Source organism: Chaetodon auriga, chromosome 19, assembly GCF_051107435.1.
Source record: "Chaetodon auriga isolate fChaAug3 chromosome 19, fChaAug3.hap1, whole genome shotgun sequence".
Lineage (NCBI taxonomy): Eukaryota > Metazoa > Chordata > Actinopteri > Chaetodontiformes > Chaetodontidae > Chaetodon > Chaetodon auriga.
In genome coordinates this window covers 12,363,739-12,377,792 of record NC_135092.1, presented here as the reverse complement: position 1 = coordinate 12,377,792, position 14,054 = coordinate 12,363,739, and positions in this window count along the sequence as shown.

Here is a 14,054-nt window from a genome sequence, read left to right as displayed (position 1 = left end):
ACATCATCCTATTTTATAGTTTGGTTCACTTTAGCTGTGACTACTGAGATGTATTTTGCAGATTCATCTGTATAATGTTAGCCACTCCACTGTAAACGTTCACAGAGGTGCATCTTAAGACAGTGAGAGATGGTGTTACTGGTGCAGAAGGCCGTGTTGCCATGGCCGTGTTGTGGTGAAAAATAGTTACACGGGTCCACGTTCTCTCTCCATGTACTGTTTAAACTATAACTTACTACATGTATACTAACGTGTGCTCGCACCAAAGCTAATAATTTTTTCAGAATACTGTAGACTGATTTCTAATCTCAGTTTTTGTTTGAGAAACTCAAGTGAGACATACTGTATGATCCCCCTGCCTTAAAATAACCTTCTCAACTTCCCAGAAATTGTACTTTATCAGCAAATAATAAGACAAAACATGCAAGGCAGGTGACACCACCTCAAATCTCGTCATAGGACGTCTTTTGAACAAATCTGTCATACTAAATCTCATATTTATGCTTTCACAACTGTTTACTTTTGCAGGTAATTCTTGTTGTTTACCTGTGAATGTGGAGTCCATGCACATTGTAGAGGCAGGAGATTTTTTTGGTTTCAGGATTTAAACCCTTTCTTGATGAAGTGTGACCATTAGGTCTTTTCAGACATGGCCATATCACTCTGGCGACTCCTAGTGGTAGCTTTAAGGACACAGTGGCAGAGAGCAGTGCTCGCAGCTCCCTCCCTGTCCCATAAATGGGATCTAGGAATACTGAGATAAATTAACTGAAAGCGGCACAGATGCACCAGTATTTACTGTGATAGCCTCATTTTTCTACAAATGAAAAATCTTTGCTATTAGAGTAATTTGAGGTGCCATAAATACATAAAGATTCTGCACAAATACAATTTAGCATTTTTTAGAGATTGCAACTCCTGCAGGTCTAAGTTTGAACACGCTGTAGGTTTTTATTTCTGCAGATCACTACATCTGGGCTGTAAAACCACAGCATGAAGGAGACTACAACATGAAGCCTCACCATCGTCCCAATTCCATAAAAATTGATATCTATGAATGGCCGGTACACCACTTTGGTCCAGACTGAAATATCTCAACAACTATGCACATTGCTGATTATTTAAGTTCTTGCGCCACCAGCAGGTCAAAATTATGAGCTATCCAATGAAATATCACATCATGTGAAACAGTCATAGCCTTAGCGTGATGTATACCAATGACTTTGGTTATCCTCACACCACTCAGGATGAAGTACAATAATATTTGTGATCCCTTCTCATTTAGCTCAATCAATGGGTAAAACATTGAATTTGTCAAACACTTTGGTTTAGGACCAAATACCTGAAAAACTAATGCATTCCCATCAGCCTCAGCTGTCCATTGTGCTCAGTGCAAATTAGCCACAAAGTTAAGATGGCAAGCATGGCAAACACTATACCTGCTTAGCATCAGCATGTTAACATTGTTTTTGTGAGCATGCTGACAACTGCAGTATATTTTCTGTCAGCTGCAAAAAGCAAATTTAGGTGATCCCATACTAGGTAATATTCAGAATTTAATGAGTTTTTTAATGTCATTAGCTGGCACAGCAGTTAAAGTGATTTGTTGTATAAACAGAGATAATAGATAATGAAAGAATGTCAAAATTAAAACGTTAATGAAAGTAAAAATTGCATAACCAGAAGTCAGAAGAAGGCCTCAGTAGAAAGGTCATAAAAACGATTACATCCTCAGAAAAACATTAGAGTGCCAGTAATTCCTGTTTTTGCTTTCAGTGTGTGTTCTAGAGATTAGCAATAGATTAACAGCATTGACATACCCACACACACACTCCTTTGCATGGACAGTAAGTTTTTTCTGTCTGACAAAGTACGCAGAATAATTGCTAAGTTTGTGTTTTTCAGCATTGCTTTTATTGAAAAATCACACATTTTGACAAGCTAAGTTTTGTCCAGCGTAGACTAGATATACAATGCAAAATCCCAAAATGCAGCAAAAAAACATTGCAGTTTCTCAAACGTCAAAACGATTTTCTGCTTTTCTCTGTTTTATATCATTGTGCTGTACATTGACTGTCCTTGAGTCTCTGACTGTTGGTCAGACTAAAGCAGCTTTTTGAAGACATCACTGTGAGCCCTGGTGAATTATGAGGGACAATTTTAATATTTTTCTGTGCAAAACAATCAATTAGAAAAATATTTGAGATATTATGTGATTAGTTGTCAAGCCTGAACACATCACTGAACAAGAGGCAGCTGTGCTAACTCACCTACAAAAGTAGCCTCCCGCAGTCAACACAAGCGGATACCAAGGCATATGACTGAAGGCCCAGCTCCCTTCAAGATGAAGTCCAGTATCTGCTTACCATACTTCTCAATGAGGATGGTACACTGAGGTCTGACGGAGACGGGCATAATATGACAAACCTTCTCCATGAAATGAAGCACAATTTCCTGCAGAAAAACAGGATATAAAATTGAGATGAACATGAGCTTGCATATCTCCCCCACAGTCATCAGTGCTGTCTGTGTGCAGGACAAAAGTATACTGTGTTTGTTCATGTATATGTGCGCTTCTTCACTGCATCAGTGTGACACACCTCAGTCTGAGTCTCAGGAAGTAGCTGAATCAACACCTTCATCATAGTTTTGCAGAGTATGCATGTGAATGGCCCCTTAGGTAACTGCTGTGGAAGTGAAGCACAAACAGATCAAACTCGGATGTTTCAACAATAATGTTTCAAACAATATTGTTCTTTTCATGTTTCCCTCCAAGTTCTGTTTAACTGACATTTTCAGCTACAGAGCCATTGCTGAGTATGTTTGAATGTGGGTCAATGGAGCCGTTGCTCTGCACCTACAGACAGAGAGATGAGACATAAGAATTAGAAAAACACAGAAAGCAAAGACGACAGAAGTCACTGTTATACTGGGAGACATTCCCCCTGCCTTACCATGGCAGCAAAAACCATGTTGAGGGCCAGTGGAAGCATCTCCTGCACCTCTCTGTTGCACATTTTGGAAACAGTGGGTGATGCCGTCGGGTTGTCACACTGCTCTTCATCCATAAATTGATCCTGGAAGTAAGGGGTGTATTAGCATCCGAGGCACCATCATTGTTCTGTTCTTTGTATGTATACGTGCTTTTGTTTGTCTGGTTATTTTTGTTGTATTTATGTCATGTCTGGACTTTTTAATTGCTTTGAGTGTATCCACATGTGTGTGAAGAATATTTAGTCAACTTTTGTACTCACCTGGAGGTCTGGATTGGAAAACATGTCAGCAAAGAGTTCAAATATTTCAGCGCAGTTTTGGCAGTGGTGGTAAGGAGGTCGCTGGTGCCAGGGCCTTTCTGTGTGAAGTCTGCATGTTCTTCCGATGCATGGGTGGATTCTCTCCGGCAATCCTGCTTTGGGCAAGATAAGATGGTCCCCTGGGTCTGGTTCCTGGGTTGTCTTCTATACGTGGGTATAGAAGATGAATGAATGAATGAATGAATGAATGAATGAATGAATGAATGAATGAATGAGTTTTGGCAGACGGCTCCATTCTGAGAATCCTATGAAGTCACTTACAAATAACATTTGCCACATTCTCAGTTGTTGCATCATGAGATACATTTGTCAAAGATATTTTTCGGTTAGTTCTGTTGTGTCAAATCTGTTTATTGTTCATTCAAAGTGTAGTCCTTGAGGCTGAACTCTAATTTGTGGCTGCATCAGTGTTTCTGATCTTGTGCAAAATTCACTTGCACATCTTTAACAAAACTGCTGGAGTGGACCTGATTTAAAACCTGTCAGGGATTCTGAGGAGATCTCTGATTGTGCTATAATTCATTCTTTCTTGTAGTTTGCTGATTCAAATCATGTCTCAATAAGTTCTATTTGGTTACTATAAATGACACACATCACATTGTAAACCTGCACATCACTATTGTCAATCAATTATGATTTCTTTCATATTCTTGTTTTCAGTAGAAAAACCCAGTTTTGTTGAAAAAAAACAAACATGTCTTACATTTTCCAGAACATCCGGATCCATTGTCAATTCGATTTCAACAGCAGAAGTCAGAGCTGAAGAGGAAAATGTTACAATTAGTCATCAAAATAATACTCACCAGTATTGGAAAAAAAACTGAGTACATTTATACTCAACTGATGTACAATTTCAAGATACTTAATGTTTATTTGAGCATTTCTGCTACTTTGTTCTTGTGCTGCACTACATTTCAGAGGCAAATATTGTACTTTTTACTCCACTACATTAATTTGATAAGTTACTAAAATGTAAATTAGTTATCATGTAATATTATGGATAAGATAAGATGATCCCCTGGGTGAAATTCACAAGCTATACAGCTGTAAGTATACTTTGATGCTATTACTTTTGTGCGTTTGTAAAGTTTTGAACACAAGACTTTCACTTGTGACAGATTATTTCTACACTGTGTTAATGTTACTTTTACTGAAGTCAAAGATCTGAGGTCTTCTTCCACCACTGATGCTCACTGTAATACTGTTATCTTCATCCTCACACAGCAAAGTGAGTAAAATGTGCAGCCTTACCGCAGCCAAAGAGGACAAAAGAGAGAAGCAATGCAAACTTGAGCGAGGCCATCATGTGTTGTTTTCAGGCTGTTAGTTCAATGCCTTCCTTTCCTTCCACAGATGTGTGCAGTGAACAGTGGCTGCAGCTTATATTGGAGAGGGTCCACCTGCCACCTACAGTCCCCACCAGCCAGAATTTGAGGGGGAAAAAAAAAAAAAAAACAGGCCAGTATGTTACCGTAAATCATGTGTTTACATGGCTTTCATCCAATTTAGATAAGTTTCCCAACCAGTTTCTCATGTCAAAGTACAAATACTTCACATTATTTGTTTCACGTGCATGCAGATATAGTTGTTGAACTTCATCTTATCCCACAGTTTCTTTCATTCTAGTTGGGAATACTCACACATATTGTGTCATAAGTCCACATTAAGGACTTAAGTTCCCTGTAAGAGTCCATTGTTTTGTACAATATTATCCACTCCAGACAAAAGACTCCACAGTTTGTTTTGGTGTCACACAGCTACACAATCATTCTCCATGTAGTAATTACTTCCTCTATACCAACACCAAAGATAATTGATATTTCACAACGCTGTGATCACTGACTAACTCACCTACAAAAGTCGCCCCCCACAATCAACACAAGCGGATGAGAGCGCATACGGCCGCCGGTGCGGCTCCGTGCCGTCCAATATCTCCTTACCATACCTGTCAATGAGGTCTTATCTTCAATGAAGGAGGGCAGAATTTCACAGACCTTCTCCAAAGCATCAATCACAGCTTGCTGCAGAAAAGCAGGATGTAAAATTGAGATAAACACAAGCTTGCATATCTTCCATACAGTCGTCAGTGCTGTCTGTGTGCAAGAAAATGACATATTGAGCTTGTTTATGTGCAAGTGTGCTCCTTTACTTTCACTGAGTGAGTGTATTCATCAAATCAATGAGTGGATGTGCCAGAATTTTCTTCAGCTTAATGCAGATAAGACAGAAGTGATTGTATTTGGCCCCAAAAATGAAAGGTCAAAGATCAGTGCTCACCTCAATTCCATGTCACTGACAACAACAGATAAAGCCAGAAATCTTGGTGAATTTTAACAGCCAGTTAAAGCTCATTACCAAATCAGCCTACTACCACCTGAAAAATATAACCAGAATTAAGGGATGTCTGTCCAAAGAAGACATGGAAAAACTGGTTCATGCATTTATTTTCAGTAGGTTGGACTATTGCAATGGAGTCTTTACTGGCCTAAACAAAAAATCAATTAGGCAACTACAGCTGATTCAAAATGCTGCTGCACGAGTCCTTACAAACACCAGAAAAATGGACCATATTACACCAGTCCTCAGATCACTGCATTGGCTTCCTGTGAATCAAAGAATAGACTTCAAAATCTTACTGTTGGTCTACAAAGCATTAAATGGTCTAGGGCCGAAATATATTGTAGATTTATTAACTCCATATGAACTATCCAGACCTCTCAGGTCATCAGGGACAGGTCTATTGTGTGTTCCCAGAATGAGAACCAAACCAAGTGAAGCAGCTTTCAGTTATTATGCTCCTCACCTGTGGAACACTCTCCCTGCACACCTGAGGTCTGCACCAACCGTCAGCTCATTTAAATCAGGGTTGAAAACATTATTATTTGCTACAGCTTTTACTTAAAGTAATCATTTTAAATGCTAAATTATTGTCTTAAGTGCTAAATTATTGTCTTTTACTGGCTTCTGTTTTTAATGTTCCTTTAATTGTATTTTATTTTTATTTTTCTATTCTCTTCTAATCTCTTTCTTTCTTTCTTTCTTTCTTTCTTTGAAATGTATGATTTTAATGTATTTTTATCCTTCTGTAAAGCACTTTGAATTGCCTGGTGTATGAATTGTGCTATACAAATAAATTTGCCTTGCCTTGCCTTTACTGCATGAGTGTGACACACCTCATGGAAGTCAAATGGAAGCATGGAAGTAGCATGTCCCCACCAACCAGAATTTGAGGGGAAAAAAAAAAAACCTCAGGCCAGAATGTTACCGTCAACCATTTGTTTACATGGCTTTCAACCAATTTAGGTAAGTTTCCCAACCAGTTTCTCATGTCAAAGTACAAATGCTTTACAAAACCTCAGGCCAGTATGTTACAGTAAGCCATTTCTTTGGGTTTCAAGTGTTTTATTTAATCCAAAAAGCCATCTGCCATCATCATCTTCAACTCATCCTACAGTTTGTTGTTTCTGTTTCCTGTCTTATCCAGGCCACACAGCATCCACAAGTTAGACTTACAACACAAGAGTTTGACCTCAACTTTTATCATAAAACCTTTCTTTTTAACCCTCCTGTCAATCTTAATCTGATCTTCATATGTTCATCATAGTTTGCCTCTAGTTCGACCTTGGCTTCGTTATATATTTATCATCTCCACTGACATGGAAAACAACAAATTGAAGTGTTACACTGGCGAAAAGGCACAAGTTTACAAAAATAATTGCTTTTTACATGTCGGGCAGGAAGTCTGAGGGGAAAATCCAATAACTGTCAAAGCATGTTTCCTTTCTAATTTTAAGGAATCCCAATTGTCACAGTTTTAATTTTATTCTTGATTGAGGCCCTTGGCTGTGTTAGGAGTTCTGCCCAAAGACCGAAGCCATCATTCAACTCAGACAGATTCCTCTGCTTTCAACTGTGTTTGAAGTCGACTGACAAAATAACAGTCATACGGTCGTATTCTTTAATGCTCCCAGCAACCACTGCTGCATCTTTAGTGTCAACTGAAAATGACACTGAGGATGAATATTTGGTAATAATAGTCTGATGTTGACTCAACTCTTAGTCATGTTGGAGGATGTGTAAACTCACCCTTGCACCCTTTAACCAAGCTGCTTGGATGTTTAATTAACCTTGTGTCCATCACCCAGTAGTCTGAACATTGAAGTCTGGCTTAATTAAACAATGAGATCGCTGCTGGTCTTTCTAATATGCTGATAGAAATGTGCCAAGATAGCAAACATGGCGCCAAGGCCAACTGGTTTGCCAGATGTATGTTCTGTGTGTTTATATCCAACATAGAGGTGACAAATCACCTGTTCTGAATGACAGATGCTGGTGCCATCATCATCCATTGGTTGAGCTGAAAGAAAAAAAAATCATGGCAGTTTTCAAATCTGGATTCATGAAATGCTTTCTAAGTGTTATAAAAGGACACACTGGTTGTGACACGAGTGGAAACATCACTTGCTGTCTGCATTTTGCCACTTCTGCAAAATAACCACAGAGAACTTATCGCCAGTTTTAATATTGATTGAACCATTTTGGACATAATTTTAGACTGATAGGTCTCACTGTGTGTGTAAATGTTGTTTTTAAGCAGGTCCACTGCCCACACATTGAACCCAAGGGTTTGTGTATTCCCGCTTATCTTTTTTTTCATATGTACACAAATGACAACACACAGAATACTGAGTTGATTTAACTTTGACAGGGAGCATCAGGATGAATGGCCTGTAGTGGAGAGTTTTGTGTCATGATTTGACAAGAATACCCACAGTTAAATATATCACAGAAACCATGTTTATGTTTATTAAGTAAAGCTTTAGTCAAGGATGATATGTAGCTGATGTATAATCAAGTATAGATAATACAAATAAAGTTGGCTTTAAACTAAATGGGGATGCTGTTCCAAAGGAAAATCGTTTTAATAACTGATTTGTAAAGAGAAAACAGGTTTGGCCATCTTGTTAAGATTCTCAGGTCAAGTCCTGCTCAGAGACTTTTATAACTTACAGGTCCAAACCCAGAGACATGCTACTTCCATGCTTCCATTTGACTTCCATGAGGTGTGTCACACTCATGCAGTAAAGGAGCACACTTGCACATGAACAAACTCAATATGTCATTTTCTTTCACACGGACAGCACTGACGACTGTATGGAAGATATGCAAGCTTGTGTTTATCTCAATTTTACATCCTGCTTTTCTGCAGCAAGCTGTGATTGATGCTTTGGAGAAGGTCTGTGAAATTCTGCCCTCCTTCATTGAAGATAAGACCTCATTGACAGGTATGGTAAGGAGATATTCCCAACTAGAATGAAAGAAACTGTGGGATAAGATGAAGTTCAACAACTATATCTGCATGCACATGAAACAAATAATGTGAAGTATTTGTACTTTGACATGAGAAACTGGTTGGGAAACTTATCTAAATTGGATGAAAGCCATGTAAACACATGATTTACGGTAACATACTGGCCTGTTTTTTTTGTTTGTTTTTTTCCCCCTCAAATTCTGGCTGGTGGGGACTGTAGGTGGTAGGTGGACCCTCTCCAATATAAGCTGCAGCCACTGTTCACTGCACACATCTGTGGAAGGAAAGGAAGGCATTGAACTAACAGCCTGAAAACAACACATGATGGCCTCGCTCAAGTTTGCATTGCTTCTCTCTTTTGGCCTCTTTGGCTGCGGTAAGGCTGCACATTTTACTCACTTTGCTGTGTGAGGATGAAGATAACAGTATTACAGTGAGCATCAGTGGTGGAAGAAGACCTCAGATCTTTGACTTCAGTAAAAGTAACATTAACTGTTGTGGCCTCTGCCATTTTCTATGGTGTAGTCTGCTGGGGGAGCAGCATCACTATAGTTGACAGGAAGAGGCTGGACAAACTTATCAAGAAGGCCAGCTCTGTCCTGGGATGCCCTCTGGAACTGGTGGAGGAGGTGGGGGGGAGGAGGATGACAGCCAAGCTGTCCTCCATGACAGACAATGACTCCCACCCCCTCCAAAACACACTCACTGCACTGAGGAGCTCCATCAGTGACAGGATGCTACATCCAAAGTGTGTGAAAGAGCGGTATCGCAGGTCATTCCTCCCTGCAGCTGTCAGATTGTACAATAAAAACAACCCCAAGTAATCAGTGCAATAGTCTGGACAATAAGCTGTGCAATAATACATGTACATAACAATCTGTAAATACGATCTGCAATTTCTTACAATTTTTTATTTTTACAATTTCTTCTTTTTATTTTTATTTAAATCCTCACTCTTTTGTATATACTGTTTTGTTTCTAATCTGCATTGCACTTCTTATATTAATCTTTACTAATCTTTACTGATGCTGCTGTATTCTGAAATTTCCCCTCGCGGGACAAATAAAGGAATATTGATTGAGTGATTGATTAACACAGTGTAGAAATAATCTGTCACAAGTGAAAGTCTTGTGTTCAAAACTTTACAAACGCACAAAAGTAATAGCATCAAAGTATACTTACAGCTGTATAGCTTGTGAATTTCACCCAGGGGATCATCTTATCTTATCCATAATATTACATGATAACTAATTTACATTTTAGTAACTTATCAAATTAATGTAGTGGAGTAAAAAGTACAATATTTGCCTCTGAAATGTAGTGCAGCACAAGAACAAAGTAGCAGAAATGCTCAAATAAACTTTAAGTATCTTGAAATTGTACATCAGTTGAGTATAAATGTACTCAGTTTTTTTTCCAATACTGGTGAGTATTATTTTGATGACTAATTGTAACATTTTCCTCTTCAGCTCTCACTTCTGCTGTTGAAATCGAATTGACAATGGATCCGGATGTTCTGGAAAATGTAAGACATGTTTTTTTTTTTTCAACAAAACTGGGTTTTTCTACTGAAAACAAGAATATGAAAGAAATCATAATTGATTGACAATAGTGATGTGCAGGTTTACAATGTGATGTGTGTCATTTATAGTAACCAAATAGAACTTATTGAGACATGATTTGAATCAGCAAACTACAAGAAAGAATGAATTATAGCACAATCAGAGATCTCCTCAGAATCCCTGACAGGTTTTAAATCAGGTCCACTCCAGCAGTTTTGTTAAAGATGTGCAAGTGAATTTTGCACAAGGTCAGAAACACTGATGCAGCCACAAATTAGAGTTCAGCCTCAAGGACTACACTTTGAATGAACAATGAACAGATTTGACACAACAGAAATAACCGAAAAATATCTTTGACAAATGTATCTCATGATGCAACAACTGAGAATGTGGCAAATGTTATTTGTAAGTGACTTCATAGGATTTTCAGAATGGAGCCGTCTGCCAAAACTCATTCATTCATTCATTCATTCATTCATTCATTCATTCATCTTCTATACCCACGTATAGAAGACAACCCAGGAACCAGACCCAGGGGACCATCTTATCTTACCCAAAGCAGGATTGCCGGAGAGAATCCACCCATGCATCGGAAGAACATGCAGACTTCACACAGAAAGGCCCTGGCACCAGCGACCTCCTTACCACCACTGCCAAAACTGCGCTGAAATATTTGAACTCTTTGCTGACATGTTTTCCAATCCAGACCTCCAGGTGAGTACAAAAGTTGACTAAATATTCTTCACACACATGTGGATACACTCAAAGCAATTAAAAAGTCCAGACATGACATAAATACAACAAAAATAACCAGACAAACAAAAGCACGTATACATACAAAGAACAGAACAATGATGGTGCCTCGGATGCTAATACACCCCTTACTTCCAGGATCAATTTTTGGATGAAGAGCAGTGTGACAACCCGACAGCATCACCCACTGTTTCCAAAATGTGCAACAGAGAGGTGCAGGAGATGCTTCCACTGGCCCTCAACATGGTTTTTGCTTCCATGGTAAGGCAGGGGGAATGTCTCCCAGTATAACAGTGACTTCTGTCGTCTTTGCTTTCTGTGTTTTTCTAATTCTTATGTCTCATCTCTCTGTCTGTAGGTGCAGAGGAACGACTCCATTGACCCACATTCAAACATACTCAGCAATGGCTCTGTAGCTGAAAATGTCAGTTAAACAGAACTTGGAGGGAAACATGAAAAGAACAATATTGTTTGAAACATTATTGTTGAAACATCCGAGTTTGATCTGTTTGTGCTTCACTTCCACAGCGGTTACCTAAGGGGCCATTCACATGCATGTTCTGCAAAACTGTGATGACCACGTTGATTAGCCTACTTCCTGCGCGCACTGAGGTGTGTCACACTCATGTAGTGAAGAAGCGCACATATACATGAACAAACACAATATACTTTTGTCCTGCACACAGACTGCACTGATGACTGTGGGGGAGATATGCAAGCTCATGTTCATCTCAATTTTATATCCTGTTTTTCTGCAGGAAGCTGTGGTTCATGTCATGGAGAAGGTTTGTCATATTATGCCCGTCTTCGTCAGACATAAGTGTACCATCCTCATTGAGAAGTATGGTAAGGAGATACTGGACTTCATCTTGAAGGGAGCTGGGCCTTCAGCCATATGCCTTGGTATCCGCTTGTGTTGAGTGCAGGAGGCTACTTTTGTAGGTGAGTTAGCACAGCTGCCTCTTGTTCAGTGATGTGTTCAGGCTTGACAACTAATCACATAATATCTCAAATATTTTTCTGCCTAATTGATTGTTTTGCACAGAAAAATATTAAAATTGTCCCTCATAATTCACCAGGGCTCACAGTGATGTCTTCAAAAAGCTGCTTTAGTCTGACCAACAGTCAGAGACTCAAGGACAGTCAATGTACAGCACAATGATATAAAACAGAGAAAAGCAGAAAATCGTTTTGACGTTTGAGAAACTGCAATGTTTGACGTTTTTGCTTGAAAAATGACTTCAGTTATCAGTTGTGAAATCATTTTCTGTCTATCAATGTATTGATTCATCGATTAATCGCCACTACATATGTGAAATCAACAAGATAAGACGGACTACATATGTACTATATAATGTTTCATTCAGTCGTCTATTCAGGCAGGAGTTTTATGACAATTTTTGGCTAATTTAACGCAAAATGAAACATACAACTCTGCAAAAAATATCTCCTGACTCTTCTTTTCAGGGTGGGGCTAAACATGAGTCAACCTCGGTGCTGTCATTGATGACCCTGATCTTTCAACACAAAACTACAAATATTCCTCTACCTGCTTAAAAATGTGGCAGTGTGCCTTGTAAATCTCTCACAAATTGGTACTGATTTGATATTTTGCTGCATTTTGGGATTTTGCATTGTATATCTAGTCTACGCTGGACAAAACTTAGCTTGTCAAAATGTGTGATTTTTCAATAAAAGCAATGCTGAAAAACACAAACTTACCAATTATTCTGTGTACTTTGTCAGACTTCAGTCAGTTCAATCAGTCTGTGAACTTCTCATCAGGTGTAAGATTGGAGGTGAAATCCTTCACAGAAAAAACTTACTGTCTGTGCAAAGGAGTGTGTGTGTGGGTATGTCAATGCTGTTAATCTATTGCTAATCTCTAGAACACACACTGAAAGCAAATACAGGAATTACTGGCACTCTAATGTTTTTCTGAGGATGTAATCGTTTTTATGACCTTTCTACTGAGGCCTTTTTCTGACTTCTGGTTATGCAATTTTTACTTTCATTAACATTTTAATTTTGACATTCTTTCATTATCTATTATCTCTGTTTATACAACAAATCACTTTAACTGCTGTGCCAGCTAATGACATTAAAAAACTCATTAAATTCTGAATATTACCTTAGTATGGGATCACTTAAATTTGCTTTTTGCAGCTGACAGAAAATATACTGCAGTTGTCAGCATGCTCACGAAGACAATGTTAACATGCTGATGCTAAGCAGGTGGACCCTCTCCAATATAAGCTGCACCCACTGTTCACCGCACACATCTGTGGAAGGAAAGGAAGGCATTGAACTAACAGCCTGAAAACAACACATGATGGCCTCGCTCAAGTTTGCATTGTTTCTCTTTTGTCCTCTTTGGCTGTGGTAAGGCTGCACATTTTACTCACTTTGCTGTGTGAGGATGAAGATAACAGTATTACAGTGAGCATCAGTGGTGGAAGAAGACCTCAGATCTTTGACTTCAGTAAAAGTAACATTAACACAGTGTAGAAATAATCTGTCACAAGTGAAAGTCTTAAAAGCAATAGCATAACAGTACACTTACAGAACAAGAAGTAAAAGTACCCCTGCAGAATGGCCCATTTCAGAAGAGTGTGAAGTACATTAAGAATGAAGAATTATGAAACTGTACTTCAGTACATCAGTTGAGTATAAATGTACTTAGTTTCTTGCCAATAGTGGTGAGTATTATTTTAATGACTAATCGCAACATTTTCCTCTTCAGCTCTGACTTCTGCTGAAATCAAATTGAAAATGGATCAGGGGTTTTTGTGATGATTGTGATGTGCAGGTTTACAATGTGATGTGTGTCATTTATAGTAACCAAATAGAACTTATTGAAACATGATTTGAATCAGCAAACTACAAGAAAGAATGAATTATAGCACAATCAGAGATCTCCTCAGAATCCCTGACAGGTTTTAAATCAGGTCCACTCCAGCAGTTTTGTTAAAGATGTGCAAGTGAATTTTGCACAAGGTCAGAAACACTGATGCAGCCACAAATTAGAGTTCAGCCTCAAGGACTACACTTTGAATGAACAATAAACAGATTTGACACAACAGAAATAACCGAAAAATATCTTTGACAAATGTA